Source organism: Pan troglodytes, chromosome 9, assembly GCF_028858775.2.
Source record: "Pan troglodytes isolate AG18354 chromosome 9, NHGRI_mPanTro3-v2.0_pri, whole genome shotgun sequence".
In the NCBI taxonomy this organism is placed as follows: domain Eukaryota; kingdom Metazoa; phylum Chordata; class Mammalia; order Primates; family Hominidae; genus Pan; species Pan troglodytes.
Genome location: NC_072407.2, coordinates 128,618,283 through 128,635,654, shown reverse-complemented (window position 1 = coordinate 128,635,654; position 17,372 = coordinate 128,618,283). Strand labels below are relative to the sequence as shown.

At 47.0% G+C, this 17,372-nt stretch overlaps 1 protein-coding gene across 5 annotated transcripts in view; it reads left to right on the top strand.

The window, feature by feature from the left end:
- KIRREL3 (kirre like nephrin family adhesion molecule 3) overlaps window positions 1-17,372 on the top strand; it is a 584,143-nt gene that overhangs the window by 306,577 nt on the left and 260,194 nt on the right. The gene's annotated exons all lie outside the window — the stretch shown is intronic.

Genomic DNA, 17,372 nt, shown 5'->3' with positions numbered 1-17,372 from the left:
TTGTTGCTCGGGCTGGTCTCGAACCCCAGAACTCAACTGATCCTCCCACCTCAGCCTCCTGAAGTGCTGGGATTACACACATAAGCCACCATGTCCGGCCTTATTTTTATTTATCTGATAAAAAATATCAATGACTAATCATCTCACAAAATTGCTAAGATCAGAGATAATGTATGTGAAAGTGTTTAGCGAATTACTTCGCAGGCCTAAACTATAATAATAATAATGCACATACTAGAATTATAATTATACATACAATTTTTTCTCCTTAATAAGCTCTGGCTCTATACCATCTGATACACTCATCGCTAGCCACATGTGGCAGTGAGCATTTGAAGCATGGCCAGCTCAAACTGAAGTATGCTGGAAATATAAATATATAGCAGACTTTGAAGACATTACCTAAAAAAAGGTAAAATAGATAACAAATAATTTTATAATTATAATCTATTGAATTAATAATATTTTGAAATATTACTAAAATAAAACATACTATTCAAAAAATTTCACATTTCTTTTTACTCACTGAGTGTGGCTACTAGAAAATTTAAAATTGCAGCTGCAGCTCGCATTATATTTCTATTAGATGTTACTGCCATAGAGAATTGGAAACGTGTTGTATTCAGCCTTTACTGCACCTTGTGGAAACACTATCAGTATTTGTCGAATGAAGTGTGATGTGAGTCAACTCTTCTCCCCATCCACTCAGCAATTCTGGGGAAGATGCGGTTATGATATCGGGCTATGTGAGGACAAGCTGGATGGAGGGGCTCTGGCTCTGTCAAAATCGCCTCTGTGTGACGTTTCCTTGGCCCAATCCACATCTGGTGAATAGGTCACACCTCGTGGCACCCACTGCCACCACCACACCTCTAGCCTTCAAGATCCTCTTGGGGGCATTGGCCTTCATTCCCCTTTTTGACCTGTCCTGCCTCTCTCCTGGCACCCCTTCCAGTAACTACTTAGGACCCACTTATTGGAAAGGAAAGGGAGAAGAGCTGGGATGTGATTTTTCACATGAAAAGAAAACTTCCTGATGAAGAACCTGCAGGCAGCTCCCAGCCCCTTAAGATCGCAGCTCCTGCCCGTGGAGCAAGCAAATGGGAAGCTCTGTACCTCCTGCACGAAGGGCAGTGACTTGGGCGGGAAACCTGGAGCCTTTCCTACTGGGCTCTGTGCACGAGGCCACCTGTCTTCTCTGGAACTCACTGCCAGAGCAGGGAGAGAAGCCAATGGCAGTTGGAGTCACTCAGAGCCCTGGATTTGGGCGCTGGGCAGCGCTCCTCAGGCCAGCTGAGCTGAGCTAATACATGGCCACAGACACTCCCCCACCACTCCCGGCTGGCTTCTTCTCTTTCATTTGCCTTCCTCTTCCTCCTCACGCAGCAGAACCGTGGCCTTGACACCTAAGACACTCTAAAGGGATAGCCCTGAGCAGATGCTCTTATGGCTTGCCACCTGCGGGACGCACGGGCCGGTGTCTCTGCCAGCCCCTCTCCCTGCAGCCCCTGACCTGTGGTCTCTCCAGAGCTGACCTACTAAGACAAGCCAGCAGATGAGAACACCCAAGGTGGAGGGTCCATGTGGCCCTGCCTCCTTTGGACTTCATAATAGCGTTTGGAGAGATTATACAACTTTTTAAAATAGAGTCTTAGCAGGCCTGGGAGAGGGATTTGTCTCCCTGAGTGTTTTTTCTTCAGGATATGTGTCAGAAGGATTCTTAAATCTTCAAAAACCCCTCATCTCTCCGTGAGCATGAGAACGTGGTAGCAGTAAGGCACAGTAAAAAACCTGCTGATAGACAGATGGAATGGTGTAATTATACGCAGGAGGGAGAGAGGGAGCGTTTGCTGAAATTATTAGTGTGGGCAGACAATTAGAGGCTTTTCCAGAAGATTACACTTTTCCCTCCCATCTGCGCTCCATTTAGGAGTTTTTACATTCACAATGCTATTTCCTCCTCAGCTGTGCCATTTGCCATTTTGCCCAAATTATTATTGTGCTTGACTTTGCATTTGTTCAGACTTCACCAGCGTTGCCATCTTCCCTTCTTGGCACTTGCTCAGTCTCTGAGCCTCCCTGGCTCTCTCTTCTCATCACTTTCCCTCTCTTCTTCCTTCACTCTCCCTTCCTCCCACTCTCCTCATCACCAACAAAGATCCTCAGATGACTGTCAAGAGCAGGGCTGCTTGTTTGTGGTCTGAGTAGGACTTGATTAATATCCACTAATAGGGAGGTGATCAGAGCAATCATGGGACCCACCCGGAGGCCCCGGGAGAAGCTGAGTCCCCGGCAAGTGAGGCTGAATGAGCATTTAGGATTTGTGGTTTGGACTGGGAGGAAAGAGCCACTTTTACCTGAGTTCAGGTTATTAGGGTTGGTCTAAATCTTCTGACCTCTTTTGGATCTAAAGCTGTAGATCCTGGGGCCTCATCTCTAATCACTATTCATGTATTCATTCATTAAACAAAGAGCCACTGAGCATCAGTTGTGTGACCGTCGCAGGACTTAGCACTGGAAAGGTAGAGTAGAACCAGCATTCATTGAATATCTCCTCTGAGTCAGGGTCTGTGGGAAAAGCTTTGGCAACTGGGAACTATTACCCTCATGTTCTAGATAAGAAAACAGGTTCCTAGGGGTTGAGTGGCTTGTCCAAGTCAGGGACTAAGTGCCCACCCTGTGCAGTGAGCCGGCAAGGCCAGTGCTGGCTGCAGTTCACCCCAGGGCCTAGGGCAATAGAGGAAGTCCCGCCTTCTTGTAGTCCTGTCATCTCCTGCATAAACAAGCACATAAACAATTACAATTGTAATTAAGGAGGGCTGTGAGCCAGGTGAACACAGGTCTGGGGGACCAGCGGAGGAAGTGACTAAGCCTTTATTTGCAAGGAGGCTGAGGGGAACATGCTAAGCTGCAGCCCAAAGGAGGCAGAGTCGCAGGGTAGAGCACCCTGAGCAAAAGAACAGTGGGTTTGTGCAGGCAGTGGCTGGAAAGGAAGGAGATGACATTTATTTAGTGCATTTTTTTTGTCATGTTTAAGTGCATTATACCACTTAATCCTCAGGGCAGCTCTTAGGTAATCTCCATTAATACAGATGAAGAAACTGAGACTCAGAAAGGGAAGATAATCTGCCCGGAAAGCAAGTGGTACAGTAGTGTCTGGATGTAAGCCCTAGTCAATCTCATTCCACAGTCTAGCTCCTGCCCTGTTTATGTAGAGAGCTGCAGTGTGTTTGGACAAGAGGGGTGTTCGGCGTGTCCACTGGCGGTGCCTGCAGGAAGACGGTGTGGCTTTGGGAGAGAGGGAGCCTGATGTCAACTCGCCAAGGGCCTTATGAGCCATGCGACGTGGTTTGAGCCACCCTTTCGGTACTGTGGCGCCTCTGTGGATTCCAGCTCTGGTGTGTTGATCAGCAACGTTTGGGGATCACATGGAGGATGGCAGAGGTGAGGACCTGCCTGGAGGCTGAAAGGTGGGTTGGACAGTGGGGCCAGATGTTGAGGCAAGAGGCCACATGCCTGCGTACAGCTGTGGGAGTTTGCAGGCTGCATGTGGTATCTCATAGGAGGCTGGGGATTGGGGAAAGGCAGGAGTTAAGGGTAACTTGGAAGTTACAGGATAAGAAATTGGATGGATGATGTCACCATCAACCACGCAAGGGAACCAAGGAGGAGAAGGGTCAAAGAAAGGGAGAAGGGTTAATTAAGCAATAAGGAAGCACTAGGCCATCCAGGCTTTTTTTTTTTTTTTAATTGAGATAGAGTCTCGCTCAGTGGCCCAGGCTGGAGTGCAGTGGCCGGATGTTGGCTCACTGCAACCTCTGCCACCCAGGTTCAAGCAATTCTCATACCTCAGCCTCCCAAGTAGCTGGGACTACAGGCACGTGCCACCATGTCTGGCTAATTTTTTTTTGTATTTTTAGTAGAGATGGGGTTTCACCATGTTGGTCAGGCTGGTCTTGAACTCCTGGCCTCAGGTAATCCACAGGCCTCAGCCTCCCAAAGTGCTGGGATTACAGGCATAAGCCACCTCGCCCGACCCATCCAGGCTTTCTTAGCAAAGCATATGAGGAGGCAGCAGTGTCAGGGAACTGGGCAGGTTGCCGTGAATTAGAGCTAACCCAACTCTTTCCCCACCAAAAATAAATTTAAAAATAAAGTTTTCCAGGCTGTGGCTCTACGCTGGCCATCAGCTTGCTTGTCTTCATGGGAAAAGGAAGATTCTTCAGGAATCAAACTCCCTCTCCCTGCCTCCTTCCCCTCTCTCAGAGCTCTGTCCCAGCTCCTTCTTGCAATGCAGCAGAGCCCCCGAGACACGAAAGCTCACAGACAGGCAGCCAGACACAGGCAGATGGCCCTTCATCAAGGAATTGGCCCTCGTCATCCTGGAGCAGGAGTCAATGCAGCTGACTCACAAAGGTTTCAGGACAAGGACACACCAGTGTCTCTAGAAGTATTTGCTGAGCCTGGAGAGACAGCGGTGCGGTGAGCAGAGTTATAGAAGGTGGGGACTTGGGAAATGTGGCAGGGACTAAGGCCAACTTTACCAATCACTTGGAGCTCAGATGCCACGTGACTTAGAGACTTTTTTTTTTGGTAAGGCTAATCCCAATGGCTTTGGGATCTCTGTGAAATGGTACGGTTAAACAATGGAAAAGCACTGGGCCAGGAATCAGGAAACCTGATTGCAGTTCTAACTCAAACACTAACTTTGTGATCTTGGACAAGTTGCTACTTCCTTTCTCTGAGGCTCAGACCATCTGATCACACAGATAAGAGAACCCCAAAATACCAATGAATTAGAGCAGGGATTGGCAAACTTTTTCTGTAAAGGGCCAAAAAGTAAATACTTTGGGCTTTGTGGGCCCCACGGTCTCTTTCACACCCATCCTGCTCTGCCGCTGTAGCAGGAAAGCTGTCATAGATGGTTCACAGACAGAAGGGGGTGAGGGATGGGTTCCCATAATGCTTTAGCTACCGGAACAATAGCCCGATTCAGCCAGTTTGCTGACCCCTGCTATAGAGCATTCTAGGCATTGAGACTCGCATCTCATCTCCCAATCAAAGCAAAGGAGTGAGGGAGCCTTCATTCTTTTTGAGTCAAAAGGCATGGGTTAAGAAAATGAAGATAGGTTGGGGACTTACCTGTCTCTTCCAGTCCCCATTCCAGCCGCCCTTATAAGGGAGTTTTACATTTAGTGAGCATCTACCTGATACTGAGTAAGCACTCTCATATATATAATGAATTCCATCATCATTATTAACAACAGCCCAGTATTCACCTCTCTGTAGAGAATTTTTTTTAAAAAAGGTGGCTCATAGAAGTCAGTACCTGCCCTAAGGTCACAATGCTTACAGCAGAGCCAGATTAAAGTTTGATTTGTCACCGCCATTCATTCATCCACAAGAGCAGATTCCTCTTTGTGTGAAGGCCTAGTCAGCACCCCCAAACCTGCCCTAGAACAGCATTCCCCACACCCGCCTGGAGCTGATGGAGGCCTGAGCAATCATTCTCCACGCTCGCCCTGCTTCCTCTGCAGTATTTTCCTTCCCCACTTTTAAATGTCACGGAGCGTGATGCTGACACAATCAGACAGAATCCCCAGTCCAGACAGCCCCACAGCCAGGGGAGACACAACTCCGGCACACGCTCACTAGGATACAATGGAAAAGTGCAATTCACTTTAAATAGATTCCCATAAATAAGCAATAAAACAAGAACAGCCATTTGCAGTGAGCATTTCCAAGGTTTGATGAGCTAGGAGTTCGGACTGGGGGAAAAACAAAGAGACTTTTTCATTATTTCCCCATCCCTGCAATTTTCTTTTACTGCCTGACGACTTTGAAAGGAAAAAAAACGCATGTGGCTCCCTTAGGGATGGAGCCCATGCTCCCATCTCCTGCTGCAACTTGCCAATTCAACTTCCAAGTTGTCCTAGTGTGACTGTGAGCTGTGCCGCTTCCCTCCGCCTCTTCAACCTGTGGCTGCCTGGGCCCCAGCTCCTTCCTCTACTGGCCTGCCCAGACTTCTGGCTTAAGTTTTGAGGGCCCGAGAAGACAAGGTGGGCAGACAGGGGTGGGATCTGGGGAAGGGGCAAGGACTAGGAGGCTGAGCCCGAAGGATCCTGGGTTTTAAAAAGGTGTATCTAGGTGTTCAGCGGAGTGGGGCTGCAGCCCAGGCCAGAGCCTGGTTGGAAATGTGTCCGTTTCCACTCACTTTTTCTCTGCTGCCAGATGCGACTTTATCACTAGAAGGTAATCCTGCCCCAATTTACATTAATGTAGAAGGCTACATACGCTATCACTGGTGGACAAATGAGATTTTCCCTTTGGAAACTCAGCCTGATTTGAGGCTTCCTCTGACTATGGGTGTGTGTGTGTGGGTGTGTGGTCACAGGCACTCACATGCATGTGCATACAGATGTAACACACTTATGTGTTCCCCTGCCATGACTTGCACGCTTTTACGGCATGCCGGCAGAGTCTCTTTCTCTCCTTGTTGACTTTCAGATGCATTCTTCATCTCCTGATAGCCAGTTTTTTTTTTTGTTTTTTTGTTTGTTTGTTTGTTTGTGTTTGAGACAGAGTCTCACTCTGTCACCCAGGCTAGAGTACAAAGGCGCAATCTCAGCTCACTGCAACATCTACCTCCCAGGTTCAAACAATTCTCCTGCCTCAGCCTCCTGAGTAGCTGGGATTACAGGTGTGCGCCACCACGCCCGGCTAATTTTTTTTGTATTTTAGTGGAGACGGGGTTTCCCTGTGTTGCCCAGGCTGGTTGCGAACTCCTGATCTCAGGCAGTCTGCCTGCCTTCGCCTCCCAAAGTACTGGGATTACAGGCATGAGCCACCGTGCCTGGCCCAGCACAGCTGAGTTTAACTGCACTCACTCATCTATCTGCAGTCACCTGGAGGGTCACCTAGAGGGTGGCTGGTCTAGGATGGCCTCACATGTCTGGTTTCCGAGGGCGTGAGCAGGAGCATGCAAGCTTCTTGAGGTCTTGGCTCAGCACCAGCACAGCCTCGCTTCCACCACAGGCTATGGGCCAAAGCAAGTCACCAGGCCAGCTCAGATCCAAGGGCTGGGAAAACAGTCTCCACCTGTTGGTGGGAAGAGTTGCAGAGTCACATTGCAAAGCGGGTAGATCCAAGGAGGGGTCACCTGTCCCTGGTAATCAACATCCTACTTTCTGTTTTTTCTATGAATCTGACTATGTTAGACCCTCATAGATGTGAAGTCATACAATATTTGTCCTTTTGTGACTGGCTTGTTTCACTTAGCATAATGTCTTCAAGGTTCATCTATGTTGTAGCATATGGAAGGTTTTCCTTCCTTTTTAAAGCTGAAGAATATTCCATTGTATGTATATACTATATTTTGTTTATCCATTCATCATTGATGAACACTTGGGTTGTTTCCACCTCCTTTTTTTTTTTTTTTTTTTTTTGAGACAGAGTCTCAGTCTGTCACCCAGGCTGGAGTGCAATGGTGCAGTCTCAGCTCACTGCAACCTCCGCCTCATGGGTTCAAGTGATCCTCCTGCCTCAGCCTCCTGAGGAGCTGAGACTACAGGTGTGTGCCACCACACCCAGCTAATTTTTGTATTTTTAATAGACACAGGGTTTCTCCATGTTGGCCAGACTGGTCTCGAACTCCTGACCTCAAGTGATCCGCCCGCCTTGGCTTCCGAAAGTGCTAGGATTACAGGCGTGAACCACCGTGCCCAGCCTATTTCCACCTCTTAGCTATTTATTGTGAATAGTGTGGCTGTGAACGTGGGTGTGCGAATCGACACCCTGCTTTTAATGTTTCTGGATGTCTACTCAGAAGTGGAATTGCTGCATCAGATGGTGGTCCTATTTTTAATTTTTTAAGGAACCTTCATTGTGTTATCCATAGCAGTTGCACCATTTTACACCACCACCAACAGTGCACAAGGGTCCCAATTTCTCCACGCTCTTACCGACATTTGCTATATTCTGGCTTTTCTCTATAGTGGCTATCGTAATGGGTGTGAGGTGATACCTCACTATCATTTCGATTTGCAAATCTCTGATGATTAGTGATGTTTAACATCTTTCCATATGCTTCTTGGCCATTTGTAAATCATCTTTGGAGAAATGTCTATTCAAGTCCTTTTCCCATTTTTTTTAAATCTGGTTATTTGATTTTTTATTGCTGTATTTATGTATTTCTCTTCAATACTATAATAAACATTCTTTAAATTACCAAACAAACAAGAAAACTAGAGTAGCAACATCAATCTTCAATGCATCCTTTCTCTTCCTCTACCCAAAGTAACTAAGCACTTTCTCGAATCTTATGTTCATCATTGACTTGCTTTCCCTTTTTCCAAACAAAGTTTTACTACTGCTACATATATTTTTTTTTAAAAAAGAAGAATTTTCAGTTTGGATTTATTTTAACTGTCTACAAAGGGTATCATGCAATATGCATTCTTCTGAGACTTTTTTCACTTGAATTCTGCTGCTAAAACTAATTCATATTGTTGCATGGGACTATTGTTCATTCATTTTGACTGAGGTTTATTATTCCATTAAATAGGCAAACCACAATATATTGATCCAGTCTCCTGTAAGAGAACATTTGTATTGCCCCCAAGTTTTGCTTTATATAAATAGTGCTGAAATGACCGTTCTCGTACATGTCTGCTGGTATACGTGAGAAAGAGTTGCCCTTGTCTGACTTCCTAAGAGTGGGATTGATGGGTGATGGAGCATTTGAATGATCAACTTTACGAGATCATGACAAAGTGGCTGTACAATTTCTCCTTCCCATCAGCACTGCACAAAACCTTCTGCAGATCCACACTCCCTCCAACACCCAATACTGTCATACTTCCATACTCTTAACAGCCAAGTGGGTGAGACTGGTATCTCTTGTGCCCTTGATATGCATTTCCCTGATCATTAATGAGGTTGAACATCCCATCATATGTTTATTGACCATATGTGTTTCTTTAATCCAAATAAGAATTTCTGTTCATCAAGACACTGCAAAGAAAGTGAAAAACAAGTTAGAAACCAAGGCAAGTTCTTTGCCACACACGTAACTGACTTTGCACAGTGTGAAGAGCATATACAAGAGCACAACTCACTTCCTAGGAAAATGGGTAAAAGAAATGACAAGGATTTCACAGAAAATCCCCCAGTGCTTACTGTGGGCCATAAAGGTGCACTTGTATTCACGACAGGAGCTACTGGTAAAGATTCCTCGACATCAGATAAAAGCTTCTTTAATGTAGACGAAACTTTCTAAGGCCTTGTCCTTAGCTGGTTCAGGGATTAGTCAGCGAAGCCTGCATTCCCTCTTTTGCCAACTGGAGAATTCACCTGAGTCCACAGAAGGTGTTCACAGTGACAAAAACTCCAAGCCCAAGATGCTCTCACAGATGGTTACCTAGGGACACCCAGAAAACCCCAAATCATAAGGCACAAAACCGTCATCCTTCCCCAAAGAACCAGGTAACATTTTCCCAACCAGAGCCCTTCCAGGTTAATCCCAGGGGAAGGGAGGTGACTTCCCATCATTATCCATCCACTGAGGGAAGGGGGATTATTTTTCTTGCCCTAAAACTGCTCTGAAACTAATGGGGGAAAAAAAAACCTGCTTAGAACTAATTTCTTTCAAACATTCCCTGGAGCCAAAGAAATGGTTAAGTATTTAGGTTTCAAAGAATTTCCCTGCTGGGGTGTGGGTTTCTGATGGAGAATACAGAGATGGGGTATAAGCTATCAGCAAATACATGAATTAAGGCGCATAAACACTCACTGCCAGTGATCTTACGCATAGTCCGCACTACAGATAAAGCCAGGAGAGGTCCCATTCTGAAGTAGTGCAGCTGAAACTGGGGAGGTTGAGAGACTGACACTGGGAAAACATCTTAGTCACACAAATGGGTGTCATGGCTTTCTTCTCGGGCCTCCTCCAGTGACTTAGGAGATACTGCAAGAGGGAAAGTCTGAGCAAGAGGAAGGCAGTGTGAGGCCGGGAGAAAAATAGGGTCTAAAAGAAGCATCAACTCTCACACTCCCATCCCTGTTTCACTAACTAGCTTTCTAAGATGCTGCTTGCCATTTGCAGTTAATAGCAAATGTCTTCCCATATTTATTCACTTACCTGCCAAGGGCACCGATTCTCTGCGCAGCCATGTGAAATCTGACTAGCAGATTATACTTTCCGTGCTAACCTGTCTTTCTTGGGAGGGCCTCTGCTGAGACCCAGGTGGCCAAAGAAAAGTGACAGGAAGACAGGTAGCTAGTTGCACTGACTTGAAGCGAAACTGCGTAAAAGCCAGGCCCTTGCAATGCAGGCTACCAGAGCAACTGGCTAACAAGATGTCTCTTCCCATCTCCTGGCTGGGTTTGGATAGAATAATCAGGCATGTCTACACTTGGGAGTGTCAAGGTAAGATAGAGCCAGGTGACAAGAAGGCAGCTGGGAACTCTGAAGACTCATCCTCCTCGGGTGCATAGGAGACCTCCTCTTTGGAGCTTGCAAGGAGCAGAAATGGCCTAGCCCTGTGATCTCCAGCACGCACTTTGGACAGGGCTGTTAAATGATAGATCATGAGACGCAAGGCTGGGGACTCTGGGCTCCCAGGGGGTCTGGGCAGCTCCATGGCCTGGTCAGCCTCATCTTCCAAGGTGTCTCATTCTTCCAAGTCAAGATGGGACAAATTCCAATACCAAATCTTAATCTCACAAGCCACTGGGAGAAGGTATTGGCCATTGGAAAATCATCTTTCTTAACTATTTCCAGGATTTTTTCTAGTTCCTGAAACAACAATTCTCAGACTGTTGATGTTTCCTGCAAGATCACAGTGGGCCAGTTTATCACCTGGCAAAGATCAGGCAGCTCATGCTCAATACGTTATTAAAATACTCTCTCTCTCTCTCTCTCTCTCTTCTCTCCCCCTTACACTCACACACATAGTTCTACATAGCTGCTCTATGGTCAGCCAAATAAAAACAAGATTGAGAGCGGAAAAAAAAAATCTTCCTGTCCTACCATTTTCTTGCTTTTATTTCCTCCTCCCTCATCATCTTCCCATTCCTCTTCAGGGCCTAAAGAGCTCTGAGTGTTCATTGTTATTAAGCAGAAATTTCTTGTGACAGCTATCATGTCATCTCTCAGTCTTTTAGAACTGACAGAGACAAGAAGAGAGTTTATAAAATACCCACATTTCCCTTCTTACAGAAAACTGGGACAGCAACAGGGCTTATAAAATACACACTGCCCCCTCCTTACAGAAAACTGACTGTATATATTCAAAGCAAGTAACAATTTCTCCTTTTATTGTTTAATTATGAGCTGACGCAGCTAAGATAAAGGCCCAACCAATCCAGGGCTCAAAAGTGCCAATCATTCTCTGCAGAAAGCTGAGGCTAACTCTCTCCTTTTATTATATTTGTTATGATTTTAGTTTGTTCAGCAATAAATGCAATATTGACGTTTAGCTCCTAGAAAAAAAAGAAAAAAGAAATAGGCAACCAAAACATTGTTAGCTTCAAATATTTGAGAAGTTTCCAACTGGGGGCCATAGGTGTTTTCTTACTCTCTTTTTAATTTTATTTCCCCTCTATCCCCCACCCAAACATGTCCACAGAGGCATGTCTTCCAGTCAACAACTTATTTGCAATCAATATCGCTTATGTACAGCATGCACACAATCATGTTCCAAATGGAAAAGGAAGGTGATTGAATGCACTCATCAGAGATCATCTGACTGTGGCCAGAGCTGGGTGAAGAGGTAGCCAGAGACCAGAAGTGGGACAGGCTGCTCTTGGTACTGCTAATTTACAGTGTTGGCAATAAGGCCAAGCTCTCCACCTCCATCCATCTTCAAGCCCAAATTATTTTAGGCCTCTCGGAATTGACATACTAGCAGAGGCAGGAGTCATTCCTAAAGAAGTTATGCATCTTCTTCCCCTTGACATTTTCATAAATAAAATGATTTCTCTCTCAAATTTAACTGGCACTGGAATACCTTTGATACACCTACAGCCCTTTATTTCCTTTTTCTAGATGCTTTCTTTTGCTGCTTTGGGCCTAGGAGGGCTTTCTCCCTCGCTGGCAGTGGAGCCTGTGCCTTGCACGGGCGTCTCTTCAAGGCTGTGCTCCCGTGGCCATTTCACCACATCTCTCTTTGCCTGTCATTACCTGCAGACTTTTCTAGTTTCTCATTGGACTGAGCACTCTGAGAATAGGGGCCTCAGAGCATTTATCTTTGTATCCCCAGCATCCAAAACAATGCCTGGCATGTAGGAGAGTGCAATGTAAATTTGTTGAATGAAGCAATGGGGAAAAATATCAATGATTTACTCTATCAATCAATGAACTGAGCATGCAAGAGATGGTAGCAGAAGAATGTCTTAGGAAGTAGACCTCCTTCAAACTAATAGAAAACCCTGCAATTTCCCCCATAGTGTTTCCAGAACTAGCAGCTCCTTGGGAATATCTAGAGGTTTTGGTGTGGATTTTTGTGAATTCTTTACAGGAGAGCTTCCAGCTGGGTGAGATTGCCTGCTTTCTTGGGTATCAAGGTTAAAAAATATAAATTTTTTAAAACTCTGGGCTACGTAAATTTGGGGATGTTATGTTGGGAGGTATGTGTTGATTTTTCCCTCTCTGTGCTAATTTGAAGGCAATTTTGTGATGCAAATGACCCAAGCTAGGGTGACTCTGAATTTGCTTAGGCAAGAAAGCCAGGTGTGAAAATAAGGACTAGCTCACTGCCTGGCGCAAGGCAGGGCTCGGCACGTTTGATGACAGTGTTGTAGGTGTTACTTAGCTTATTTCTGGGGTATGGTTCTTTGATGCACCCATTCATGAACTTGAGCCTTCTTAGACATACCTTGAACACGTGTTGTGATCTTGATCCCAACCACACTTGCAACCTCACCTCTGGCCTGTCATCCTCATCATCCTGCCTTCTAGCCACACTCCTCTACTGCAGTTCCAGGGATGTCATCTCTGTCAGGCCTTCTGAATGTGACTCTTCTCAATGTGACCTTCCTTCTCCTCTTATCATCTGGATAACTCCTTCTTATGTTTCAAAATTCAGTTTTTCTTATGTTTCAGGATCCAGGCATGGTGGCTCACACCTGTAATCCTGGCACTTTGGGAGGCCAAGGTGGGTGAATCACTTGAGGTCAGGAGTTCGAGACCAGCCTGGCCAACATGCGAAGCCCCATCTCTACTAAAAATACAGAAATTAGCCAGGGGTGGGAGCAGACACTTATAATCCCAGCTACTTGGGAGGCTGAGGCAGGAGAACTGCTTGAACTGGAGAGGCCGAGGTTGCAGTGAGCCAAGATCATGCCACTGCACTCCAGCCTGTGCCACAGAGTGAGACTCTGTCTCAAAATTAAAATAAAATAATAAAAAAATAAAATTCAGTGTAGGGTCACATGCGCAGGAACGCACAGTCCCTCCCCACCCTCCCCGCTCAGTGGCCAACACTGATCCTATCAGAACATTCAGCTTGGGACTCCCTTCCTTTGTGTATCTTCCATTCTCTTCCACAGACCCACAAGGCTTATAAAAATAGGATGGTGTCTTCTGTCTCTGCAGCTCATCACCAAGCACAGTTCCTAGAATGGTCCATAAATGTTTAGTAATGAGTGAAAATATGTGAGTGGACTAACAAAAGGATGCTAACCTCCGTAAAAAGGCCACCAGTCTGGAGCAGGCCTTGGGAAAGCCGTACAATCCATGGAGACCTGCCTCCACACCCGCGCCACACGTGAGAAAGCCCCTGCAGGTGGGTGGGCTGTGGAGGAGAAGCTCAACACAAAGGCAGAACGCAGAGACCCTGCCAGTAACTCGGACCACAGGGAAGGAGCTGCTGATGGACTCGGGGGCCACCTGAGGCAGGGTTTGCTCACACCTCAGGAACAGTGCCCACAGAGCCAGAGTAGACAATCCTTTCCTCAGGTCTACCTTGGCCTGAGAAGAAGCAGGTGAAGGGAACTGAGGCAGAGCTGGGTGGAACAAAGGAGTAAGCTGTGCACATGGGAAGCAGATTCAGCATTGAGCACGCACAGGATGCCACATGAAGAGCCCAGCATGAGGGAAAAGGCTCGAGTGGCCCCGATCCAGTGGGTCGGCCATCTGCCCCCAAGGGGCGTGGAGCCACTTTTGCAAACATCACTGAATGTTGTGAGGGCAACAGCTCTGAACCGCCAAGATGCTGCCGACGGTGGGGAGACATTTGCCGTCATAGGCAAGATCTCAAAATGAGATGGAAACGATGTGTCACAGCACTTTAACTCAGCCATGGTATTTTGGAATGTTTTAATTAAGGTTTATCTGTTACCATTATGACTGTAATCCTGGGAAGTGCCAAGCCTGCCCTGGCAGGGGGAAGAGAGGAGGAAAACATGTCATAATTAAAATAATTATTAATTTAATCTCATTAACTATAGATTATTAATTATCACTGCTATTATTATGCACTGGGGGCAGACCCCTTTTCTGAGCCAGTCTCCTCAGCTTGTGTGGAGGTGGGAAGTTAGCAGTGTCTGAGAAATCCCGCTCCCTCTGGTAAGGCAGCTACCCCATCTCCTTCCCAAAGAATTTCTGTCTCCAGGTCTCCTTCAAGAAGTTCTCCTGCACAAAACCCGCCCAGTGCTGGGTGTGAGGCAGGCCCTGTGTGAGTATGTTTTGTTGCTCAATTGTGTGTTCATGTGACCCCAAGCATCTGCCGCCTTGCCCCTGACTCCCCAGAGCAGAGCTGGGGCTATCCTCTGCTCTCAGCACATCTTGAGCACACCTCTCAATCCTTGTCACACTGGGCTTCTTCGAGGTCCCCTTGCACACTTGGCCATGACCTCCTTGAAGAGATTGACTATGTCCTTCATCTTTGTATTTCCTCCAACCTGCCTTTCCACTCCAGCATCTACAGGAATGTGTGTCTAACGTTCCTTCCATATTAGAGGAGGAGAAGAGGAAGGAGAAAAAGAGGGAAGCCAGAAATGAGGGAGACAGGAAGAGAAGAGGACAAAAGGGAGGGGGGAGACAAGGACAAAGAAGCCTGTCCTGCTGAGGACCATTAGTGACCAGACCATCAACTTCTCCCTCTTCCCAGGTCCCTCCTGCCGTGGTCCAAGCCAACACTACCTCTCCCCTCCCGCACACTCAACCTGCCGCACCTTTCCTTTCTTTGGAGGTGTTAAATGACTAATGAATACCAAAGCAAAGTGATTAGGTGGCCTTTACAAGCTTCAGTACCTACCAGGATAACTATAAGTCACACTGGCATCATAAATGCCTTCTCAGAAAGTGCAGACAAAGGAGGAGACTGGCCCAAAGAAATGAATTTAATTCTAAGTGTCCTCTCTTTTTTGATCATCAGTGAGTCGATTCTGACTGGCCTGGTAGGGGAAATTCATCAGAATACTGAAGTGACACATCGGCCAGATGAAATCATAGCATGGCAGGCATTGTGGACACCTGTGGTTTCCCTAACACCCTCAGAGCCCTGAGGCTTTGTGGAGGCACCTTGGAACCACTTTGGAGGGGCAGGGAAGCCAGTTCAACCAGGAGGTTTTGCTTCGATGTGTTTTTAATGTATCACTTCTTTGTTTCCATTGGCTTTGTGATAAGGATTCTGCTGTTCAAAATATCAGCAATGTTGAAAGCCCCAATCTAGTCTAACTCCCTCTTTCAGAAGGGCAGAAATGGGTCCAGCAAGCCCAGGGGCTTTCCCAGAACGGGCACAGAGGCAGAGTCTGCAGCCTCCAGCCCGGCTCCTCCCACCATATTGCACACACCTCCTTCCCATCAGCCCTGCACAGGGAGAGTCCAGTTCCAGGGCTCTGGGCAGCCCTGCCCAAGGTACTCCCCCAAGATGCCATCCCACTGAGCAGGTGGCAGGGTCGCGGCTGTCAGCAGATCAGACAGTGCCATGCTAAGCTGCCTTGGGTATGAAGGCGGAGCTGCCCAAAAACCCAGAGCCAAACCCTGGGCCCTGGGTCCCACCACCCTGTAAGGGACCTCTGAGGCCACAGCCCACGACAGTCCCTGAAAGGGGACCTGGGCAGGAGTGACTCAGTGACCCCGGTAGATGGATGGTAGGTGGACCCACGCGCGTCTGGGGCCTGGCGAGGGTTTCAAGACGGCTTCCTGTTTCTACCACATAAGCAGTTTGCATCCCGAGAGAGGAGGCTGCCAGGCCTGCTGAATGCAGTCTAATTGGAGACATTCACTCCTCATAGACAAAAGGGGTGATATCAGCACACTGATTTTCAGCTTCTATCCTTCAGAGCCATGTTCCTGAGGTCTCTGTGATCCTTATGGTTCTGCCATCAATGCCCCGGCCAATCATGAGCATTGGTTGAATACTTAGTATTGTCAGGCAATGTGCTGAGCGTCACGTGCCAAATCTCCTCCAAGATGGGTGCCCTTACTCTTCCCATTTTGCAGATAAGAAGGAAACGGTTAAAGAAGTCTAGTGACTTTCCTAAAGTCATGCAGAGACCCTCGGTGAAAGCAGTGGATGCCCAGACCCATTTCTCAGAGTTGGATGGGACAGTGTTTCCCTTTGTGGACCACGGCCCTCTGGGGAGCTGTCCAGAGACCGCACGGTCGATCCCACTTACTTGCAAACCATCAGACTATCCACACGTTCTAATACTTCACAACCCCAACTCTACTTTCCAGATTTGGTTCATGCCCTTGGAAGTAGCTCCCAGAACTCCCAAAACTATTCTTGTTCTTCTTAAATCCTAAAAATCAATCTCTCCCTGCTGTATTTTCTTAATATTTCCAATACCCCTAAAGAGTAACAAAGTAACCCGGTGCTGTGGCTCACGCTTGTAATTGCAACACTTTGGAAGGCTGAGGCGGTAAGATCACTTGACTTCAGGCAGTCAAAACCAGCCTAGGCAACATGGTGAGACCTCATCTCTACTAAAAATCAAAAAAATTACCCAGGCATAGTAGTGCATGCCTGAAGTCCTAGCTACTTGGGAGGCTGAGGTGCGAGGATTGCTTGAGCCCAGGAGGTCATAGTAATTTAATGGCATCTTAGGGTGAATTACTTTACCAGATTTTCTATCCTCATAGAACAGGGATCCCCAGCCCCGGGGTACCGGTCCTCAGCCTGTTAGGAACCAGACTACACAGCAGGAGGTGAGCGGCAGGTGAGTGAGCATTGCCGCCCGAACTCTGCCTCCTGTCAGATCAGCAGAGGCGTTAGATTCTCCTAGGAGCACCAGCCCTGTTGTGAACTGCGCATGTGAGGGATCTAGGCTGTGTGCTATGTCTCTTATGAGAATCTAACTAGTGCCTGAAGATCTATGATGGAACAGTTTCATCCAGAAACCACCCCCTACCCAGGTCCATGGAA